The 23,581-nt window shown below is 54.0% G+C and overlaps 1 protein-coding gene across 3 annotated transcripts in view; it reads right to left on the reverse strand.

Annotated features, from left to right (window-relative positions):
* Positions 1-23,581, reverse strand: part of ARAF (A-Raf proto-oncogene, serine/threonine kinase) — a 1,000,066-nt gene that overhangs the window by 892,209 nt on the left and 84,276 nt on the right. The window lies entirely within an intron of this gene.

A 23,581-nucleotide genomic window follows, 5' to 3' on the forward strand; every position in this document is an offset into this window, starting at 1 on the left:
CGCCAAGCATCGGTGACACGAAGAGCAATCTGGAAAGTCTAGTTTGAACGACAAAGACAGACTAGTAAACGATCGCTAGTGAGAGCCAGAGAGGAAAAAAGGGAAGAATATCTTCCGAGGATGCAAGTGCGTCCAGTCCCGAACGAGCGGAGAAAAGGACTGATGGGCGATGCACGGGGTGGAGCCGAGGTGGACGGGTTACGCCGCTTGCCAGGCCCCGCGAAAGAAAGAGAGGAAGGACAATTTTTTTAAAAAAAAAAATGTGGATGCTTTTTACACAGTGCTCCGGTCCCGTCCCGCAGGACGGAGAGATGTCCCATAAGTATGGAGGAAAGGGGACAGGACGTAGGAGTAATGGAAATTACATAAATAATTTCTTCTCATCCCTCTTCCAACACGGCTTCTAATAGGTCTACTCCATTCCATCTTCCACGGTCTAATTGTTTTAAACATGGCCGCCGTTACTCCACCTTTCCCTTTCTTTAAAAGCACTCTGTGTATTTCATTCCTTGCGTTGCTACAAATCTGACTACATTGCTACGCTGCCCGAATTCCTAACTAGTAAGTGCTTTCTTCCGTCTTCCTTCCCACTTCCTTGTGCCTTTCTTTCCCTGCCTTGTTTTGTACGACTAGCTTTAAACTGTATTGTCGCTTCGCGACCGGGATGCCTTGGCAATAGTTATAATCCGCTCCATTGCTCTTTCAGACGGAACACGATATTCCCTTCAGTCAGTATTGGGATTGGAGAACTCTTACTTTGCCAACGTGACATTATTCGCCGAATACCCCTTTATAAGTTACAAGCACAGTTAGCAAAACCTCCACCTTACCCATTACACTTGCTTACTAAATCGGAACATAAGTGGTTTAGTGCATCTCTGCACTTCCCGCCTCAGTCAATCCACGAGTTACATTACCATCCTACGCAACTCGTTCATCATTGATATTGATATTTTATTTCTATCGCGCTCGTACACAAGTGTTTCAGAGCGCGGCAAGGGAGGGGAACAGGGGAGAAATAAACGATGTTACTAGGCCCAGTGACATTGAGAACGCGCAAGTGCATGGAAGGGGGGAGAAGTGGAAAGTGCGAAGCAGAGGGGAAACCGATAAATAACAATAAAGGCAACAAACAGTGGTAGTGCAGCCAGCAATTTGCAAGTGCTAGGTTTAAGGCAGCAGACAGGATAGGTCTGATAAGTGCAGGGAGAAAAAGGGGGCGGGGCTGTGTGGGTACAGATACAGACCCCATTGCAAGGGGTGGCCCAGAGGCAGTGCGGGAGGGTGGCAGGGTGAGCAGGTACCTGGGCCCGGAGGACAGAGGGTGGCCAGGTGCACGGTGCCAAGAGAGAACAGATCAGCAGGGGAGAGGTGGAGCAAAGGCAGAAGATAAATGAAGGTCTTGAGGCGCTTCCGGAACTGGAGATGGTTCTCCTCAAGCTTTAGAGTGGCAGAGAGGCTGTTCCAGAGGGAGGCCCCAGGAAAAGCTTATCTACCCCCAGCTCGTTTCTTTGAAAAACGACTGACCCCGAGGGAGTTAGAGATAGAGGAGCGAAGAACTCGAGAGGGGAGGTATTTGCAGAGGGATAGCTGAAGGTATTTTGGGCCCAGGCCCCAGAAAGCCTTGTGGACAATGCAGAGGGTTTTGAATTTAATCATTGCATCCACTGGGAGCCAATGGAGAGATTTCAGAGCAGGAGAGATACGATCCCAGGGCTTGAGGCCAAGGACAAGTCTCACATTCCTGTTCTGGATTAGTTGTAGAGGCAGGTAGATTTAGAAAGAGGCTGTTACATTAGTCTAACCTAGGGAGAACCAGAGCTTGGGATCCAATGAGCTTCTGCGGGAAGGAGAGGAAAGGCAGAGTACCTCTGAGAATGTGCAGTAGGAAATCTGACTTTTTAGAGACCTCAGAGATGTGGGCGGAGAAGGAAAGGGTGGAGTCAAAGAAGACCACGAGGTTCTTAGCCTCGCAGGTGGGGGTAGGAGAAGGGCCAATGGATGCCGGCCAGATAATGAGAGGAAAGGATGGTGAAGGTGTGCCAATGAGGAGGATCTCCGTCTTGCTGGCATTCAGTCAAAGATCATTGGCGGCACACCAATCTTGAATGGCAGTTAGGCAATCAGAGATGAGAGAGGGAGAGGAGGTGGCAGAGGCAGCCTGAAAATGAGTTGAGTGTCATCAGCGTAGCACTGGAAATTTGAGCAGAAAATGGCAATGCAGTGGGCGAGAGATGCCAGGTATTGGTTGAAAAGCCAGGGTGAGAGGTTAGACCCCTGGGGAACACCACAGGTAGAGAGGAAGATGGACGATAGGAAGGACCCAAGTTGGACCTGGGAGGGTCGATCCGATAGGAAAGTGGTCAGCCAGGCCAGAGCCTGATCAGTGATACCCAGGTTTTCACAGAGACGGTTGAGCAGGACGGTATGGTTGACTGTGTCGAAGGCAGAAGAGAGATCAAGGAGGATGAGGACAGAGGGAATGTTACAGTCAAAGTTGGAGAACAGATCTTCAAGGATGTTCAGGAGAGCAGTTTCTGTGCTTTTGGCAGCTCTGAAGCCAGACTGGTGGTCATGGAGACAGCCAACAGAATTGGAATGCAGGTTAAGCTGAGAGATGGCCAACTTTTCCAGGAGTTTGCCCAGAAAGGGAGTAATGGAAATTGGGCGATGGTTAGCTGGACAAGAAGGATCAGCTGTGGGTTTCTTGAGAAGAGGATGCACAAGGGAGTGCTTCAGAGGGGAGGGGAAGGATCCTGAGGCAAAGGAGTGGTTGCAAAAATCAGCAAGGGCCGGAGCGAGGGTGTCAATGTGGTACTTGATGGTTTTAGAGGAACAGGGATGAACCGGTTTTGACAAGGCTTTCATAGATCGGACTTGTCTAGCGACCTCATCAGGGGAGAAAAGAGGAAAGGACGAGAAGGATGGTGGGGGGTAGCTAAAGGAGGGTCAGCAAACACAGATGGAGAGGGGAGAGGAAGGGTGAGGGTGGAGAGGGTGGACAGGATGTCCTGGGTTTTTGAAATTAAGTGAGAGGCAAGGGCATTGCAAAGTGCCTGGGAGGCAAAAGGAGGGGTAGCTCCTTGCAGATTTTAATGAGTTGTTAGATGCCGCAGAGACACGAGCTTGAATGTGGACTTTCTTCTTGGTGAGGGCAGAGATTCAGTATTGCCTTTGTAGCAGGCGACAGGCCAGTTTGTCAGAGGATGAACAGGAAGCCCTCCATTTCCTCTCAGCCGCCCTACACTTACGTTTAAGTGTAGCTAGGTCAGAGTCATACAAGGAATTGCACTTGGCTTTGGACTTCAAGCGAATCCTCATGACAGGGGCAAGAGCATCAAGAGTATCAGAAATTTAAAAGTAGAGCAGAGACAAGGCTGTGTAAGGATGTGAGACAGCCAAAGGTGGAGAGGGGGGGGGGGGGGGGAGAAAGTGGCGGCAAAAGCCTCAACTGACACATGCTTCATGGGCCGGATGTCCGAGAAGGTAGGTGGCAGTGTTGGGGTAGGCTTGGCTTGGGGGGAAAGAGAGGGAGAGATGAGAGGAGAGGAGGGAGTGATCACTCCAGGAGAGAGGAGTGGTCAGAGGGATGGAGAGGGGGAGGTCAGAGGAGATCAAGACATTGAGTGTGCCCTGCAGAGTGTGTCGGACCAGAGGGGAGGGTGAACAGGGAGAAGGACACGCAGAGGTCACGGAAGAGTACAGAGGAGGAACAAGGAGAGTCTAAATGTATATTGAGGTCCCCGAGGAGGAGTAGTTGAGTGGTAGAGACCAGGAGGGAGGAGGAGTGGTCCACCCACTCGGAAGAAATGAGGTGATTTGAACAGGAGGCCGGTGGATGGTAGCCACAGTAAGCAAAAGGGTAGGCAAGAGAGAAAGCCTACAGACAAGGCACTCAAAAGAGGAGTAGGTCTGAGTGGGAATGTTAAAGGCAGGAATCCACTCAGGAAAGATCAGGGCTACCACCCCCCCCCCACCGGTCCGGGAGGATCTGGGTTCGGAGAGGATCTTGTAGCCATCAAGGAGGAGAGTGTCAAAGCTTGTCACAGAGCTGGCCATGAACCATGTCTCAGTAAGATCAAGGACATCAGGGTCTAGTTTTTCAAGGAGGTGGCAGATGTCAGAGGAGTGTTGAGAGTGGCAATATGAAGAAGGTTGACAGCCTTAAAGACCATGCAGGGAGGGGTACAGATCAGAAGTACGCCCTGCAGAGGAGAAAGAGCCCTAGGAGGGGAAGAGGAGGAGGAGGAGAGAGAGGGCAAGGTAGCCAACTGGGGAGAGTATGGGACAGTAGGAGATGAGAGGAAATTGATGAGACGAGGGAAGTGCCTATCAAAGAGGAGGAGATTGGCCTGAGGGCCTTGGGCCATGACAGTGCCATTTAGGTAGACATTCATGATGACTTTAGAGGAGTCGAAGGAAGCCATGAGAACTTCCCAGCGAGTGCCACCATTAATGGAAGAGGAGGAGATACGGCAGAGCACAGAGATCATATGAGGAGTCCATAGTTCTGGCGAAGGAACGACAAAGAGGATGTCGGTGAGGGTCTGTCTAGAGGAAGCATTGGAGTAGGTGTCGGTGATAGCAAGACCAGGGTTAGAGGCCAAGATATCCTGTTTGAACTTCTTCCTACCAGACTTAGTGAGAAGGGAAAGATAGTCAATGGAGAAGCAGTTGGAAAAGATAGGAGAAACAGAATGCCCCATGGGGGTGGAAATGAGGAGAGGATGGAGAAACTGGGGGGCAAGGGGGCTAAGGCAGGTAGGTGTGGGACAAAAGAGAGCGGTGAGGTCACTGGGCTGGCAAGTTACACAGAAGCATCAGTATACAAGCAAAATACAGAGAATTCCGCAATGGGCAGCAAGATTTGACATTTTAGCACAAAGCAAAAACAGCAAAATTTGACTTTTTAGAACAAAGCAAAAAGAACAAGATTTGACTTTTCAATTTTGGAATCAGATGTTAGCAAAGGGTTTTAGGAAGCACTGTGCATCAGGATGGCAATATGGGAGTAACAAGCAGAAAGAACAGTGATAATCAAAGGTGGTAGGAGCGAGTCCATAAGGTGGGAACTAACCCATAGTTCTGGAGGAGGCAAGTCCAGGCAGTCCGGATTTCTTAGAGGAGTGAGGTGGCAGCATCATTGTGGTTAAGGTGCAGGGAGGACCAATTAGCGTTCCGGAAGCAGACAGGGGCCTTAGAAGTGGGCCTTTGCTGAGAGGGCCGGCTAAAGCCTGCTGGTCCCTGATTGGATGCAAGAAAACACTCCGCAACCAATGGGTGTGCTTCACAGGGAGAGGTGGTTCAGCACAGCCTGCCTACACAACAAAGAAACCCACAGCAGCCATCTTGGAAGGGCCAAAAAAAACAGTCAAATAAGCAGGCAATAGTGGGAAAAACTTGTGCTTTCAAAATAGCAAGGCAGCTCCAGGTATTAAAAAGCTCAAAAAATGGCGGCACAATGAAAATGCCAAACAAAACAGTCCTTTCCAACAATTTTATGCAAATTTCTGTTTTTTTTTCTTCTTTTTTTTCAAATTCAATTTTTCAGGATCAATAATTCCCCTGGAGGTGCAGTAATGCACAGAAAGTGAACCTACCTAATAGTATGGTCAGCAGCCGGGCACAAACTCCACATGTGCAGGAAAACAACAGATGGCCATGAGGATGGAAATAGGACCGCACTCTCAGTGAAAATCCGATGAAAGAAACCAGTTCCAGCCAGTGGGACTTGCTGAGAGGGCCAGCTAAAGCCTTTCATCCTTTCATCTACACAACACGCGCATCTTTTTCCAGCCAGCGCAACACATCATCATTCTTCAAATTAAGCGTGCTGAAAGTCTTCCTATGGTAAGAATGCTATGGAGATATCACGCTCCTCTTACTATCCAGGATATATTTCTACAGTGCTGACTCCAACTACCATAGTGACATCCAGCCTAAACTAAAACACCTTTCTTTCTCTCTGTATTCCCTGTGTGGGTGCTGTGCTGGGAACTGGTCAATAGAAGATCTCATTCACCGCGCTGAAAGGCAATTAAGTCAACCATTGAAGCTTCTACTGAAACACTTCAAACATCCCATCACTGGACACCAATCCTCTCATCCATTACAGGTTTTCTTCCCACCCGAGGTGGGTTTCCCCAGCCTTACCCTTGTCCCCGTCTCCTCACCTCAGGGCCAAGGGTAAAGTCAGGAAGGCTCCCCATCATTCTACTAATACCCATCTTCCTGCAGGTAAGGTTTCCGTTAACCGACCTAAATTCAAATGTTATACCAACTGTTAAGCACGCATTACAGTCAAAACAGATTGCAACACCTTAAAAAGAATACCAGAATAGAACAACAGTTGCAACAATTGATGGTTGGGATGGAAAATCTCACTGCAGAAATACAGAATCTCAAAACGGAAAATGCAGCTCTAAGACAATTGGTTGCTCATCCTCCCCCCACAATTCGATGTACCTTCAGAAGCCTTACCCAGAGGTAAATTCGATGACAACCCTAAAAAACTCAGATCATTTCTTGATTCCTGTGTGGTTCAATTTGCATTTAAGCCAGCATATTTTCCTGCAGACAGAACCAAAGTAGGGCATATGATATCTAATCTTGTTGGAGCTGCCCTAGATTAGGCATCCCCTTTAGTTACCACTAACAACCCAATTTTGGACTCTTATCCGGGATACACAATAGTATTAGAGCAATGTTCAGTAGACAAGAAGTTGTCATAGCTGCACAAGAACCTCTACTGGATGTTAAACAAAGTTTTATCAACACTTTAACCTTTATCACCCAGTTCAAACAAATGACCCATGAAACTGCATGGTCTGACAATGCCTTGATTTCTTTGCTCCGACGAGGACTCAATGAACAATTAAAAGATGAAGTCTCAAAAATGCCTCGTCCTGGAAATCTAGCAGAAACAGTTCTCTAACTAGATTAACAATTACAAGAAGGGCATGCGGAAAAAAGACAAACACAAGTTCCTCGACCATCAGATAATACCAGATTTAGCCTTAAGGTCCCATAAGGAAAATGAGCACATGCAAATAGGAGCAGTCAGAGGGCCCTTAACCCCAGAAAAGAGAACTAGACATCGCAATCTAGGTTTATGTATGTATTGTGCATCCAAGGAACATGAACTTAAGGACTGTCCCTTAGTTCCCCCCAGACGTTTGGGAAACGCAGCCTCCCAGTCATAAAGGGAACTATGATCCGGGAAGGAACTCCAAGTTCCCCTTCTTCTACCCAAACGGTAGTAGTGAAAATGTCCTTAAGATATGTCAATCAAATACTCAGAAATGTTCCTGCCTTAATTGATTGTGGTGCCGCAGAAAATTTCCTTGACAACCAATGGGCTCACAAATATAAAATTCCACGTAGATCTTGCTCTACCTTTATTCCAGTGGAAGGAGTAGATGGAATTCTGCTATCATCTGGACTGATCAAAGAAGAGACCGACCCATTGGTAATGTCCATAATCACCCATCAAGAAGAGATAGCATTTGATCTAATAAAAACAGCACATTATCCTGTTATATAAGACTTCCATGGCTACGACTCCACAACCTATATATCAATTGGATAGCAGGGTCTCTTTTCTTGGTTCAGAACACTGCATTACCCATTGTCTGTCGAAAGGATCGGAAGCTCTTCATACCCCAACCTCCACTATGCCTTTACCCTCCAGAGTCAAACCAATAGAGTTAATTGTTTCTTTACCTAATCACTACTAAGATTACCAAGAGGTTTTTTCCGATCTTGAACTTAAAGAACTTCCTCCCCATCGCCGATATGATTGCGCAATTGATCTGATTCCAGACAAACATGTCCCCTTCGGCCGAATGTATATACTGTTACAAACGGAAAAGACCATTCTACAAGACTATTTGAAAAGCAATCTCCACAATGAATAATCACAGAATCACATTCACCTGCCGGGGCATCTCTATTCCAAAGAAAAATACCACAGAACTAAGACTTTGCATAGACTTCAGAAGCCTGAATAAAATGTCCATTCCAGACAAATACCTAAAGCCCCTTATTCCAGACACCTTAAAAGCTGTCAAGGGAGCTACTACTTTCACTAAACTAGATTTAAAGCATACCATCTTATTCGCAAATGCCAGGGAGACGAATGGAAGACTGACTTCAGAAGCCCGTTTGGGCATTTCGAATACAGGGTCATGCCCTTCGGTCTCACAAAAACCCTGGCAGTCTTCCAAAGATTTATGGACCACGTATTTTCAGATCTTCTACTTCATTCACTAGTGATTTACATTGATGACATTTTGATCTTTTCAAATAATCTCCCAGAACATATTCTTCACGTACGAGAGGCACTTTGTCGATTAAAACAACACCAGTTATACTCCAAACTGGAGAAATGTGTGTTCCACCAGCCACAGATCCCATATTTGGGATATATCCTATCGGCTAAGGTACGCAAATGGATCCCACCAAAGTTCAATCAGTTTTGGACTGGCCCATCCCACAATCAGTAAAAGAAATTCAAAGCTTCTTGGGTTTCTCCAACTTTTATTGCAGTTTCATTTCCTAATTCTCACGTGCTATACTTCTGATAACTAAACTTCTAAAGAAAGGACAAACTTTCCTTTGGACAGATGAAACACAAAAAGCCTTTTCTACATTAAAAGAGGCATTCACTACCGCCCCTATATTGAGACTGTTCAATCAAAGTCATCCTTTCATTGTTGAATCAGAGGTTTCAAACAATGATTTAGGAGCTGTACTCAAACAAACTGATAAAAAAGGAACCGGATACCCGATTGCCTATCTCTCCAACACACTGACCAGTTCCGAAATTAACTACACGGTTCTAGAAAAAGAGTTATTGGCCATTAAGAGGGCCTTTCAATAATAGAGACACTTACTTATTGGTGCCCGATTCCCTATAGAAGGACCTACCACCACAATGTAAAAGTTTTGCAAAACACGGAGGCTGAAAATAGTAGAGAGGCTCATTTCTTTTCTTCTTACAGAATTAATTTCACCTTCTTTCCAGGAAAGTCCAACATTGTGGCTGATGCCCTGTCACGTAAACCCATCAACCACAAAACTACCTTTCTTAAAGAATGTTTCCCGATTCCTCTTTCGTATTTCTGGTGACATATTACCTAACTACCCTCAGAAAGGCTACCTCCAACCTGGATGCGGAAATAGCTAATGACAAAAAAGGGCTCAATTTATCATCAGAAAATGGTCTATATTTCCATGGCTCACCATTGTATCTTCCCACGAGAAACACCCATTTGGTTGGTTGGTACAAACGACTATTACTACCAAACCTTGGCAACAAATCTCCACCGATTTCTTTGATCTTCCTGCCTCTAATGGTCACACAGCCATAATGGTCACTATTGATTATTTCACAAAACTAGCTCATTTTATTTCAGTACCCAAAATTCTCAGGCAGATAGCAACGTGCTCGCCTTGGAAGCAATACGACACGGACCACCACAGGTTCGATCCCCGGGTCTGCGCTTAGAAACCTCTGGGTATTAAGCGCTTTATAAATAACCTATCATATCATACCCACAGATGCACAAATGCCCACTTTATTCCTACAATTCATTTTCCCTCAACACGGTCTCCCTGACACTATCATTTCAGATCATGGTTCCCAATATACTTCTCAATTCTGGACCTTGGGCATAAAACGCGCATTGAGTTCTGGTTTTCATCCATAAACCAATGGATAAACAGAGACTTAACCAAACGTTAGAACACTATTTAGGTTTTTTTGTAGCTGCCCTTCACGACAATTGGGAGTTATTACCACTTGCGGAATTTGCTTATAACAATTCCTGTCACAGTGCCATTAACAATTCTCCTTTTTTTTTGCACCTTTGGTTATGACCCTTCCAGCATTCCCAACGTAACCTCGACCTTCTCTGACCTACTCACCAAGTCCTACTGTGAATGGGTTGATGAATTCTATTTTTAAAAGTACATACCGAAGCCCTATCCGCGTTAACCCATTCCAGAGAGCTCCAAAAGAAACAAGCAGACAAAAAAAACAATCTGCAGCACCTGTGTTGCACATTGGAGACAAAGTATGGCTATCCTCCAAGTATTTACCTCGCCATTTGGTACCCTCCAAATGGTCTCCACGATACGTTGACCCCTTTACCATTTTGGGAGTAATCGGTCCAGTGGCCTATCGAATAAAACTCCCCATATTCTGGACTCCAATACATCCAGTTTTCCACATAACCCAGTTGAAACGCGATATTCCCTTCAGTCAGTATTGGGAGTGGAGATCCCTTACTTTGCCACGGTCATCCTTTCATCTACGCAACTCATGCATCTTTTTCCAACCAGCGCAACACGTGCATCATTCTTCGAATTAAATGTGCTGAAAGTCTTCCGACGGTAAGAATGCTATAAAGATATCACGCTCCTCTTACTAGCCAGGATATATTTCGACAGTGCTGACTCCAACTACCATACTTTTGACATCCAGCCTAAACTAACGCACTTTTCTTTCTCTCTCTATTCCCTATGTGGGTGCTGTGCTGGGAACTGGTCAATACAAGACCTTATTCACCGCGCGGACAGGCAATTAAGCCAAACATTGAAGCTTCTACAGAAACTCTTCAAACATCCCATTGCTGGACACCAATCCTCTCGTCAATCACAGGTTTTCTTCCACAGGAGGGTTTACCCGGACTTACCCTTGTCCCTGTCTCCCCATCTCAGAGCTAGGGGTAGAGTCAGGAAGGCTCCTCATCATTCTACTAATAGCTACCTTCCAGTAGGTAAGAGTTCCGCGATCCGCCCTAAATTCAAATGCTACACCAATTGTAAAGCATGCATTACAGTCTTAACACGCCTCCCCTCTGAAGCACTCTCTTCTCAAGAAACCCACAGGCGACCCTTCATGCCCGGCTAACTATCGCCCGATCTTCATCACTCCTTTCCTGGGCAAACTCCTGGAAAAGTTGGCCACCTCCCAGCTTAATCATCACACCGATTCTGTAGATTGTCTCCATGACCATCAGTCTGGCTTCAGAGCTGCCAGAAACACGGAAACTGCACTCCTACACACCCATGAAGACCTACTCTCCAACCTCGACTAACATCCCTTCTGTCCTCATCCTACTCGATCACTCTTCTGCCTTTGACACGGTCAACCATGCCATCCTGCTCAACCTCCCAGTGATACCCAGGTTATCACTGATCAGTCCCTGGCTTGGCTGACCTCTTTCCACTCTGATTGACCCTCCCAGGTGCAACTTGGGTCTTTCCTTTATCTCACTCTCTACCTGTGGTGTTCCCCAGGAGTCTAACCTCTCTCCCTTGCTCTTCAACCAATACCTGGCACCCCTTGCCCACCACATTGCGGCTGTCTGCCCCAACTTTCATTGCTATGCGGATGACACTCAGCTCATTTTCAGGCTTCCCCTCTGCCACCTCGTCTCCTACTCTCATTGCGGACTGTCTGCTATACAGGAGGGGTGTGCCGCCAACTATCTCTGCCTTAATGGCAGTAAAACAGATTCTCCTCATCAGCACACCTGCACCCTCCTTTCCAGTCTCTCTCTGGCCGGCCTCCCTTGGCCCTCTCCCTGCCCCTACCCCTACCTGCGAGGCTAAGAACCTCAGGGTCATCTTCGACTCTGCACTCTCCTTTACTCCTCACATCTCTGACGTCTCTAAGAGGTCCAACTACCAACTGCACCTCCTCAGAGCTATTCTTCCTTTCCTCACCTTTCCCCAGAAGCTCACTGTCTCTCGAGCCCAGGATCTCTCTTGTCTGGATTACTGCAACAGCCTCTTCCTAAATCTGCCTGCCTCTACTCTCCACCCTCTACAACTCATCCAGAACAGAACTGCGAAACTGGTCATTGGCCTCAAGGCCTGTGAGTGTATCTCTCCAGCCCTGAAATCTCTTCAATGGCTTCCACTAGCTGCAAGGATTAAATTCAATAGCCTTTGCATTGTCCACAAGTCTTTCTGGGCCCTCGGTCCACTCTACCTTCAACTCTCCCTCCGTACATACCTTTCTTCTCGAGCTCTTCGCTCCTCCACCTCCAACTCCCTCAGGGTCAGTTGCTTCTCCAAGTAACGAGTTGGTGGTCGATCTCTTTCCTCTGCTGGGGCCTCACTCTTGAACAGCCCTCCGTGCCTCTCTGAAACTTGAGGCGAACCATCTCTGGTTCCAGAAGCACCTCAAGACCTTCCTCTTTGTTTCTGCCTTTGCACTTCCTCTCCCCTGCTGATCTGCTCTGCTTGGCACCAGGCTCCTGGTTACCCTCTGTTTTTCGGGCTCAGGTCCCTGCCCACCCAGCCACACACCCGCACTGCCTTCTGGAAACCCTGCACTTGGGTCTGTATGTGTTACCCTACAGTCCCCCTACTTGCACTTATCAGACACCCCCTGTCTGCGCCTTTACCTCGCACTTGCCATCTTGCTGGATGGACTAGCAGTTCTTGTTTTATCCCTTGCTCAGCACTTTCCACTTCTCCCCTCACCCTTGCACTTTAACCCTTCCCTCTCCCATGCACTTGGGCATTCTCAATGTCACTGGGCCTAGTAAAATCGCAGTTTTTTCCTCCCAGTTTCCCCTCGGTTGCCTTGTCGCGCTCTGGAAAACTTGTGTATGAGCGTCATACAAAACAAATATATCAAACCTACTCCCTATGTTGAAGAAGAGGCTGAGATTATTCCTGATTTAGCTTTTGCTCAAAGAAATGATTCTTTGTTAGCAGAGCCCTTTCTTCAGGTAGTATCAGAAGAGGAAGGCAGGGAAAAGAATGGACACTTTTTTCGAAAGTCAGGATTATGATATAAAGATAATTATGTGTTATTTATATAGCGCCTTTATCCAAAGCGCTTTACAGAGCACATATTTACATACAATACCACCCAACCGAAATTGGTACTCATTTATCGACCTCGGAAGGATGAAAGGCTGAGTTGGCCTTGCCGGGATTTGAACCTGCGACCTGCAGATCACGCGCAGATTGCAGCAGCGAGCGCTCAACCAGCTGAACTTTCTTACCGGCATGTAGTGGAGTTGTTGGACCAGCAGGTAGTCACAGTCACACATTGTGCTACCTAAAAGCTATAAGAATATTGTTCTAGAGATGGCTCACTCGCATTTAACCGGAGGACATTTGGGAACCGCAAAAACTCAGGCACAAATTGTGAACCAATTTTAGTGGAAAGGAATATATGCTGATATAAAGAATGTTATCAGTACCTTATGCCAACTAGTGCTCAACTTCCTACTCCGGTCAACTTATAACCTTTGCTAATTATAGATATCCATTTTTCCCCAGACAGGGATGGATATAGTGGCTTCTGTAGAAACCTCAAAGTAAGGAAATCAATGTATTATGGTAATCCTAGATTATGCAACCAGTTACCCTGAGGTTTTTTCCTTACGACCACATTTATGAGAAAACCTATAGCAGAAGTTAAGGAGATGCTTCAGATAAAAATGTACGTACCTGCATTTACCATCCACAAACTGATGGATTGGTGGAACAATTTAATCAAACTTTAAAACACATCTAAAATATTAGTAGAAGCAGATGGGAAGATTTGGGGAATTAGGATACCTTGGCCCCATTTGCCAATAGGAAAACACCTCAGTCTTCTACTGGAGTTGCCCCATTTGAACTCTAATATGTGAGTGAACCAAGAGATGTATTAGATATGCTATGGGAAACCTGGGCAGAGAGAGAGAACTAGCATATCCTTATCTCAAACTACTCAGCGATTAAAAGAACATATTGCAGCAGTTCAAAATATAGTTCAGACTAATATGGCCCGAACTCAAGAACACCAGAAAGAATATTATAAGAAAACAGTGATAAGATCTTTTTCTGTAGGCCAAAGGGTACTGGTTTCACTTCCTTCCTTCGAGAACAAAATGCCCTCTAGCTGGCATGGCCCTTATGAGGTGGTAGAACAAACATAACCTTCCAGATATCGAATCTCACAACCTGATCGAAAGATTAAAACTCACATCTATCATAGTTATCTCCTTAAAGAATGGAAGAAAACCCTATTCAAAACACTTCAGTGAAATTAATCTGCTTGTTAAGAGAATGATACCAACAAGTTAATCTCACCAGACTTGACACAAACCCAAAAGCAAGATCTAGTAGACCTACTACAACAATTCTGTGAAAAACTAGGGTGTGTTTCACTACCTAAACCCCGGGGATCCATTGCTCAGATGGCCAGGAGAGGGCCATCACTTTTGGATCCCGACCATGGGGGTGGACAAGTGAGAGAGGATCACCTGGGTAAGGGATCCTCGGGGAGTGGGGCTGGAACACCCTCTAGCGAGACATGGTATCCCCCTTTTCTTGACACCTTCCCTACTCCTATCCCAACCTAATTTGTAGGACACTACAACTCCCATGATAGTCACCCTTCCTACTCTATCTGTACTACTGGGCCAAGGAAGATTAGGAACAGAGTCATGAAGATTACCTCCAACGCAATGGCTCTGTCATGGTAATGAGGTCAGGCAAGGCCAGGCCTCCCTTTCCAATCATCCCCACCCGAAACCAGATGACTTCAACATATGGGATAAAAGACAAATCACACAGGTGCACTCTGAGCAAGGCTGGGAGCGAAACAGGACCGGACTTCAGGAGCAGTTACGAATACGAGATTGGAAGGCAGAAAGCCAGAGTACTTTACGAGCTGTGGAGAAGTCTCAAGAATGTCAGGCAAAAGAAATGCACTTGCAACAAGCAGCTGATAACCTGATCTGAAAGTCGTCCTTCTGGGGAACCTTGATTAGAATCCTGCTTCCCTCCCAGTGAATAATTGAATTGGGGAGGTTCGATAAAGTGGCAGGTAAAGGAACCTTGAACTCGGACACGGAAACAGTATTAAGAGAAATTACTGAATTTGAATTGGTTGAATTTATTTTAGCAATGCAAGGGGGGCTGGGGGGCACGCGATCCCCCACTTCCCCTACCTTCACCAACTCCGTTACCCCACCCCACATCTATATACTACTATAAATATACAAAAACCTCTAACAAATTCGATAAAAGAATTCTGTAATTTCTCCTTAGCTAATGTTGTATTTGATTATTTCTGCGGATACCCGGTGGCCAAGGGGGACTGGGTGATGGTGCTGTCAAAGGTGGACCGGCAAGAGCTGACAGGAATTTGGGCAGAGATGGGGCCAACAAGCATGTTTTAGGGCAGGCAGGCAGGTCAAAAGAGGACTAGCAATTATTGACAGAAGGGGGACTAGCATGTGTCAGTGGGTGGGAATTGGCAGAAGGGTGACCAGCAGGGGCAGGTGGGTGGCTACTAATTTGTAGAAGAGGAACTGGCAAGGTGCGGGTGAGAGGGCCGATGGGGGACCAGTAAGAGTGGGCAGGTCGTTTGTAGGCAGGGCATAGGTGTACCGGCAAGGGCAGGCAGGTGGAGGGCAGAGAGGATGTGGCAAGGGAGGGTGGGTGGGTGTGAGGGCATAGGGGGACTGGCAAGGGGGTAGGTGGATAGGGCAGAGGGAGACCACCAAGAGTGGGTGGGTGGTTGAGAGGGCAAAAGGAGATTGCCAAGGGTGAGTAGGCAGAGGGGGAACCACAAGGGTAAGCAGGTGGGTAGGTGGGCACTGAGGGGGATGTGCAAGGGAGGGCGGGAGGGGGCCAAGGGGGATGTGCAAGGGAGGGGGGGGTCGAGGGGGATGTGCAAGGGAGGGCGGGAGGGGGTCGTGCAAGGGAGGGCGGGAGGGGGACGTGCAAGGGAGGGCACCGAGGGGGGGATGCAAGGGAGGGCGGGAGGGGGCTGTGCAAGAGAAGGAGGGGGCAGAGGGGGCTCGAAGGAGGTTTGCGAGGGGGGGGCAGGAGGGGGCCGAGGAGGACGTGTGAGGGAGGATGGGAGGGGACCGAGGAGGACGTGCGAGGGCGGGCGGGAGGGGGCGAGCAGGACGTGCAAGAGAGTGCAGGGGGGGGCCCCGAGGGGGACGTGCAAGAGAGTGCAGGGGGGGGGCCGAGGGGGACGTGCAAGAGAGTGCAGGGTGGGGGCCGAGGGGGACGTGCAAGGGAGGGCGGGTGGGGGCCGAGGGGGACGTGCAAGGGAGGGCGGGTGGGGGCCGAGGGGGACGTGCAAGGGAGGGCGGGTGGGGGCCGAGGGGGACGTGCAAGGGAGGGCGGGTGGGGGCCGAGGGGGACGTGCAAGGGAGGGCGGGTGGGGGCCGAGGGGGATGTGCAAGGGAGGGCGGGTGGGGGCCGAAGGGGACGTGCAAGGGAGGGCGGGTGGGGGCCGAAGGGGACGTGCAAGGGAGGGCGGGTGGGGGCCGAAGGGGACGTGCAAGGGAGGGCGGGTGGGGGCCGAAGGGGACGTGCAAGGGAGGGCGAGTGGGGGCCGAGGGGGATGTGCAAGGGAGGGCGGGTGGGGGCTGAGGGGGACGTGCAAGGGAGGGCAACGAGGGGGGATGCAAGGGAGGGTGGGAGGGGGCTGTGCAAGAGAAGGAGGGGGCAGAGGGGGCTCGAAGGAGGTGTGCGAGGGGGGGGCAGGAGGGGGCCGAGGGGGACGTGCGAGGGAGGATGGGAGGGGACCGAGGAGGACGTGCGAGGGAGGATGGGAGGGGACCGAGGAGGACGTGCGAGGGCGGGCGGGAGGGGGCCGAGGGGGACGTGCAAGGGAGGGCGGGTGGCGGCCGAGGGGGACGTGCAAGGGAGGGCGGGTGGCGGCCGAGGGGGACGTGCAAGGGAGGGCGGGTGGGGGCCGAGGGGGACGTGCAGGGGAGGGCGGGTGGGGGCCGAGGGGGACGTGCAAGGGAGGGCGGGTGGGGGCCGAGGGGGACGTGCAAGGGAGGCCGGGTGGGGGCCGAGGAGGACGTGCAAGGGAGGCCGGGTGGGGGATGTGCAAGGGAGGGCGGGAGGGGGTCGAGGAGGACGTGGGCGGGCGGGAGGGGGCGAGGAGGACGTGCAAGAGAGGGCGGGAGGGGGCTGAGGGGGACGTGCAAGGGAGGGGGTCGATAGGGACGTGCAAGGGAGAGCGGGAGGGGGGTCAAGGGGGAGGTGCAAGGGAGGGCAGGAGGGGGTCGAGGGGGACGTCCAAGGGAGGGCAGGAGGGGGGCATGCAAGGGATGGTGATGAGGACGACGTGCAAGGGAGGGTGGGAGGGAGGGGGCCGAGGACGACGTGCAAGGGAGGGTGGGAGGGAGGGGGCCGAGGACGACGTGCAAGGGAGGGTGGGAGGGAGGGGGCCGAGGGGGACATGCAAGGGAGGGTGCCGAGAGGGACATGCAAGGGAGGGTGCCAAAGGGGGTGTGCAAGGGAGGGCAGGAGGGGGCCGAGGAGGATGTGCAAGGGAGGGCGGGAGGGGGCCGAGCAAGGGGGGGCAGGAGGGGGGAGGTCAAGCAAGGGAGGGCGGGAGGGGGCCGAGGGGACGTGCAAGGGAGGGCGGGAGGGGGCCGAGGGGGACGTGCAAGGGAGGGCGGGAGGGGGCCGAGGGGGACGTGCAAGGGAGGGCGGGAGGGGGCCGAGCGGGGCGTGCAAGGGAGGGCGGGAGGGGGCCGAGGGGGACGCGCACGGGAGGGCGGGAGGGGCCGAGGGGGACGCGCACGGGAGGGCGGGAGGGGGACGCGCACGGGAGGGCGGGAGGGGCCGAGGGGGACGCGGGCGGGAGGGGCCGAGGGGGACGCGCACGGGAGGGCGGGAGGGGCCGAGGGGGACGCGCAAGAGAGTGCAGGGAGGGGGCGAGGGGGACGTGCAAGAGAGTGCAGGGAGGGGGCCGAGGGGGACGTGCAAGGGAGGGCGGGTGGAGGCCGAGGGGGATGTGCAAGGGAGGGCGGGTGGGGGCCGAGGGGGACGTGCAAGGGAGGGCGGGTGGGGGCCGAGGGGGACGTGCAAGGGAGGGCGGGTGGGGGCCGAGGGGGACGTGCAAGGGAGGGCGGGTGGGGGCCGAGGGGGACGTGCAAGGGAGGGCGGGTGGGGGCCGAGGGGGACGTGCAAGGGAGGGCGGGTGGGGGCCGAGGGGGACGTGCAAGGGAGGGCGGGTGGCGGCCGAGGGGGACGTGCAAGGGAGGGCGGGTGGCGGCCGAGGGGGACGTGCAAGGGAGGGCGGGTGGGGGCCGAGGGGGACGTGCAAGGGAGGGCAACGAGGGGGGGGGAGGGCGGGAGGGGGCTGTGCAAGAGAAGGAGGGGGCAGAGGGGGGGGCAGGAGGGGGCCGAGGGGGACGTGCGAGGGAGGATGGGAGGGGGCCGAGGAGGACGTGTGAGGGAGGATGGGAGGGGACCGAGGAGGACGTGCGAGGGCGGGCGGGAGGGGGCGAGGAGGACGTGCGAGGGCAGGAGGGAGGGGGCGAGGAGGACGTGCGAGGGCGGGAGGGGGCGAGGAGGACGTGCGAGGGCGGGCGGGAGGGGGCGAGGAGGACATGCGAGGGCGGGTGGGAGGGGGCGAGGAGGACGTGCGAGGGAGGGCGGGAGGGGGCGAGGAGGACGTGCAAGAGAGGGCGGGAGGGGGTTGAGGGGGACGTGCAAGGGAGGGGGTCGATAGGGACGTGCAAGGGAGAGCGGGAGGGGGGTCAAGGGGGAGGTGCAAGGGAGGGCAGGAGTGGGTCGAGGGGGACGTCCAAGGGAGGGCAGGAGGGGGGCATGCAAGGGATGGTGATGAGGACGACGTGCAAGGGAGGGTGGGAGGGAGGGGGCCGAGGGGGACATGCAAGGGAGGGTGCCGAGGGGGACATGCAAGGGAGGGTGCCAAAGGGGGTGTGCAAGGGAGGGCAGGAGGGGGCCGAGGAGGATGTGCAAGGGGGGGCAGGAGGGGGGAGGTCAAGCAAGGGAGGGCGGGAGGGTGGGAGGGGGACGTGCTAGGGAGGGTGGGAGGGGGGCGAGGGGGACGCGCACGGGAGGGGCCGAGGGGGACGCGCACGGGAGGGCGGGAGGGGCCGAGGGGGACGCGCACGGGAGGGCGGGAGGGGGCCGAGGGGGACGCGCACGGGAGGGTGGGTGGGGGCCGAGGGGGACGCGCACGGGAGGGTGGGTGGGGGCCGAGGGGGACGCGCACGGGAGGGTGGGTGGGGGCCGAGGGGGACGCGCACGGGAGCGTGGGTGGGGGCCGAGGGGGACGCGCACGGGAGGGTGGGTGGGGGCCGAGGGGGACGCGCACGGGAGTGCAGGGAGGGGGCCGAGGGGGACGTGCAAGAGAGTGCAGGGAGGGGGCCGAGGGGGACGTGCAAGAGAGTGCAGGGAGGGGGCCGAGGGGGACGTGCAAGAGAGTGCAGGGAGGGGGCCGAGGGGGACGTGCAAGGGAGTGCAGGGTGGGGGCCGAGGGGGACGTGCAAGGGAGGGCGGGTGGGGGCCGAGGGGGACGTGCAAGGGAGGGCGGGTGGGGGCCGAGGGGGACGTGCAAGGGAGGGCGGGTGGGGGCCGAGGGGGACGTGCAAGGGAGGGCGGGTGGGGGCCGAGGGGGACGTGCAAGGGAGGGCGGGTGGGGGCCGAGGGGGACGTGCAAGGGAGGGCGGGTGGGGGCCGAGGGGGACGTGCAAGGGAGGGCGGGTGGGGGCCGAGGGGGACGTGCAAGGGAGGGCGGGTGGGGGCCGAGGGGGACGTGCAAGGGAGGGCGGGTGGGGGCCGAGGGGGACGTGCAAGGGAGGGCGGGTGGGGGCCGAGGGGGACGTGCAAGGGAGGGCGGGTGGGGGCCGAGGGGGACGTGCAAGGGAGGGCGGGTGGGGGCCGAGGGGGACGTGCAAGGGAGGGCGGGTGGGGGCCGAGGGGGACGTGCAAGGGAGGGCGGGTGGGGGCCGAGGGGGACGTGCAAGGGAGGGCGGGTGGGGGCCGAGGGGGACGTGCAAGGGAGGGCGGGTGGGGGCCGAGGGGGACGTGCAAGGGAGGGCGGGTGGGGGCCGAGGGGGACGTGCAAGGGAGGGCGGGTGGGGGCCGAGGGGGACGTGCAAGGGAGGGCGGGTGGGGGCCGAGGGGGACGTGCAAGGGAGGGCGGGTGGGGGCCGAGGGGGACGTGCAGGGGAGGGCGGGTGGGGGCCGAGGGGGACGTGCAGGGGAGGCCGGGTGGGGGCCGAGGGGGACGTGCAAGGGAGGCCGGGTGGGGGCCGAGGGGGACGTGCAAGGGAGGCCGGGTGGGGGCCGAGCTAGGGAGGGCGGGTGGGGGCCGAGCTAGGGAGGGCGGGTGGGGGCCGAGCTAGGGAGGGCGGGTGGGGGCCGAGCTAGGGAGGGCGGGTGGGGGCCGAGGGGGACGTGCTAGGGAGGGCGGGTGGGGGCCGAGGGGGACGTGCTAGGGAGGGCGGGTGGGGGCCGAGGGGGACGTGCTAGGGAGGGCGGGTGGGGGCCGAGGGGGACGTGCTAGGGAGGGCGGGTGGGGGCCGAGGGGGACGTGCTAGGGAGGGCGGGTGGGGGCCGAGGGGGACGTGCTAGGGAGGGCGGGTGGGGGCCGAGGGGGACGTGCTAGGGAGGGCGGGTGGGGGCCGAGGGGGACGTGCTAGGGAGGGCCGAGGGGGACGTGCAAGGGAGGGCCGAGGGGGACGTGCAAGGGAGGGCTGAGGGGGACGTGCAAGGGAGGTGGCCAGAGGGGGACGTGCAAGGGAGGGGGCCAGAGGGGGATGTGCAAGGGAGGGGGCCAGAGGGGGATGTGCAAGGGAGGGCGGGAGGGAGGGGGCCAGAGGGGGACGTGCAAGGGAGGGCGGGAGATAGGGGGCCAGAGGGGGACGTGCAAGGGAGGGCCGAGGGGGACGTGCAAGGGAGGGCGGGAGGGAGGGGGCCAGAGGGGACGTGCAAGGGAGGGCCGAGGGGGACGTGCAAGGGAGGGCCGAGGGGGACGTGCAAGGGAGGGCCGAGGGGGACATGCAAGGGAGGGCCGAGGGGGACATGCAAGGGAGGGCCGAGGGGGACATGCAAGGGAGGGCCGAGGGGGACGTGCAAGGGGGGGCCGTGCAAGGGGGGACGTGCAAGGGGGGCCGTGCGGGTGGGGACATGCAAGGGGGGCCGTGCGGGTGGGGACATGCAAGGGAGGGCGGGTGGGGGCCGAGGGGGGACGTGCAAGGGAGGGCGGGTGGGGGCCGAGGGGGGACGTGCAAGGGAGGGCGGGAGGGGGCCGAGGGGGGACGTGCAAGGGAGGGTGGGTGGGGGCCGAGGGGGGACGTGCAAGGGAGGGTGGGTGGGGGCCGAGGGGGGACGTGCAAGGGAGGGTGGGGGCCGAGGGGGTGTGCGGTGGTCAGAGGGGGGTGTGCAAGGGAGGGCGGGGGTCAGAGGGGGGTGTGCAAGGGGGGGCGGGTGTTTGCCAAGGGGGGCGTGCAAGGGAGGGCGGGGGCAGCGGGGCACGTGCAAGGGAGGGCGCAGAGAGGGACATGCAAGGGAGGGTGGGAGGGTGCGCAGAGAGGGACATGCAAGGGAGGTTGGGAGGGTGCGCAGAGAGGGACATGCAAGGGAGGGTGGGAGGGTGCAAAGAGGGTTCTGCAAGGAAGGGTGGGAGGCCGCACAGAGGGACGTGCAAGGGAGGGTGGGAGGCCGCACAGAGGGACGTGCAAGGGAGGGTGAGAGGCCGCACAGAGGGACGTGCAAGGGAGGGTGGGAGGGTGCACAGAGTGACGTGCAAGGGAGGTTGGGAGGGAGGGCGCAGAGAGGGACGTGCAAGGGAGGTTGGGAGGGCGAAGAGAGGGACGTGCAAGGGAGGGTGGGAGGGCGCAGAGAGGGACGTGCAAGAGAGGGTGGGAGGGCGCAGAGAGGGACGTGCAAGGGAGGGTGGGAGGGCGCAGAGAGGGACGTGCAAGGGAGGGTGGGAGGGCGCAGAGAGGGACGTGCAAGGGAGGGTGGGAGGGCGCAGAGAGGGACGTGCAAGGGAGGGTGGGAGGTTAGAACAGAGGGGAACGAGCAAGGGTGGGTGGAAGGGCAGAGGGGCGCGCATGATTATCCTGCTACTGCAGGGGTACACCCCGAACTGTACTAGGTGAAAGATTTAAATATGTGTTTTAATCTAGCCTTAAAATCATTCACCTAGAGTACAAACAAGGGGCTGTGTCTGGCACCAGGCACTCAAATGTACCAGCCAACTCTGTGCGTAACCAGTAATATTAAGCACACTAATGATATCATATTCATGGTGGCTCTACCAGTATAATACATATACACACCCTTGCATGGATGCACACACACAAACATACATCATGACCATGCAACACCCTCACATGCAACCATGCGCATTTACTAAAATACATTTTTTCTTACCTTTTTGATGATCTCTTCTCCAGGCAGACCTCCAGCTCCTGTGCGCCATGCAGACAGGAACCAGAATCTTTCTGGTTTCTGTCATGCGCAGAGTAGAGGAACTGCAGGCCTCCATCACATGCACATTTTTGACTTCAGAAAGAAATAATTTCCGTTCAGATTTGAAGAGATCATTTCCTTTCAGAAAGAAATACCTCTTCCCTCCCATGACATTTGGAGGCGGGGGGCCCTGTTACAACATTGAGTGGTACCTCAAGGGCAGGTGAAGCCCCAAAGGATCTATGCTAGGTCATCTTCTGTCGCTTTACTATTCCTTTGTCTGATATCTCATATTGTAATCTGTCCTGTCCTTTAATCTACTCTGGTGACTTCCAGTGCTTCCTTTCTTTTTCTTCTTTTCAGATTATCCCCATTGTACCTTTTGTGCTCGCATTCTTGCTATCCAGCCTTGAACGACCACTCATTCTGTCCATCTTAATTCCTCTAAAATGGAGGTCCTTTTTTTCTTGTCTCCTCTACTCCTCCCATTTCTAAATTATTTCTCTCTTTTCCTCCCTCTCAACTTCCTTTTTTTCCTGTTCAGTCTGCTATCGTGGCATTACCTTTGACTCTACACTTTATTTTTCTCTTCATATGTTTAATACTGCCCATTCCTGTCACTTCAATATTCACAGCCTTCATAAAAATTACCTCTTTCTCTCATTTCGTGTGGCTGAAAGTCCAATTTCCTCAGATTTTTTTCATCTTGACTGTTGCTGCGCTGTCATAGTTGTCCTCCCTGCTAATCAATTTGCCCCTCTCCGCAAGGTCTACAATTCTGTGTGTGTCTTTTTTTGTCTTTCTCCATATTATTCAATCACTGCTTCACTGAGCACCTTTTGACTTTCATCTTCTCCTTCACTTTCTTCAGGGGTATCCATGGTCTGGCTCCTCTTGATCGCTCTTCTCTTGTTTCTCTCTGAAGACCATATCATTCTCTCCAATCCCATAATTCACTTTCTTCTTGTAGTTATTATATCCCAGGGCTCAATCTAGCTTTTGGCTCCTGAGCACTGGAAATAGCTGCAACTTCCCATTAGAGCTGCTTCTTATTCTATTTTCGGTTTACCCCTTAACCAACATTATCTTTCTGTCCCTTTGCAATAATTGTATCTTTATTGTAATGATTGTACCAATTTTGATGTGCAGCGCTTTAGTAAATGCACTATATAAATTCAAAATACAATGGTTCCACAAAGGTAGCGCCTGCTTACTCTGTGATGCTAGGTGTGCAAGCCTTGTGTCTAGCTGACGCTCCCCAAATCCTTATTTCGACCTCAGTATCACCTTACCAATACACGTTTGGACATGTTGCCAAACTTCCCCTCTCTAGCAGCCACTGCCAGACGCG

Source organism: Ambystoma mexicanum, chromosome 2q (genome assembly GCF_040938575.1).
Source record: "Ambystoma mexicanum isolate Mex_15411 chromosome 2q, UKY_AmexF1_1, whole genome shotgun sequence".
NCBI lineage: Eukaryota > Metazoa > Chordata > Amphibia > Caudata > Ambystomatidae > Ambystoma > Ambystoma mexicanum.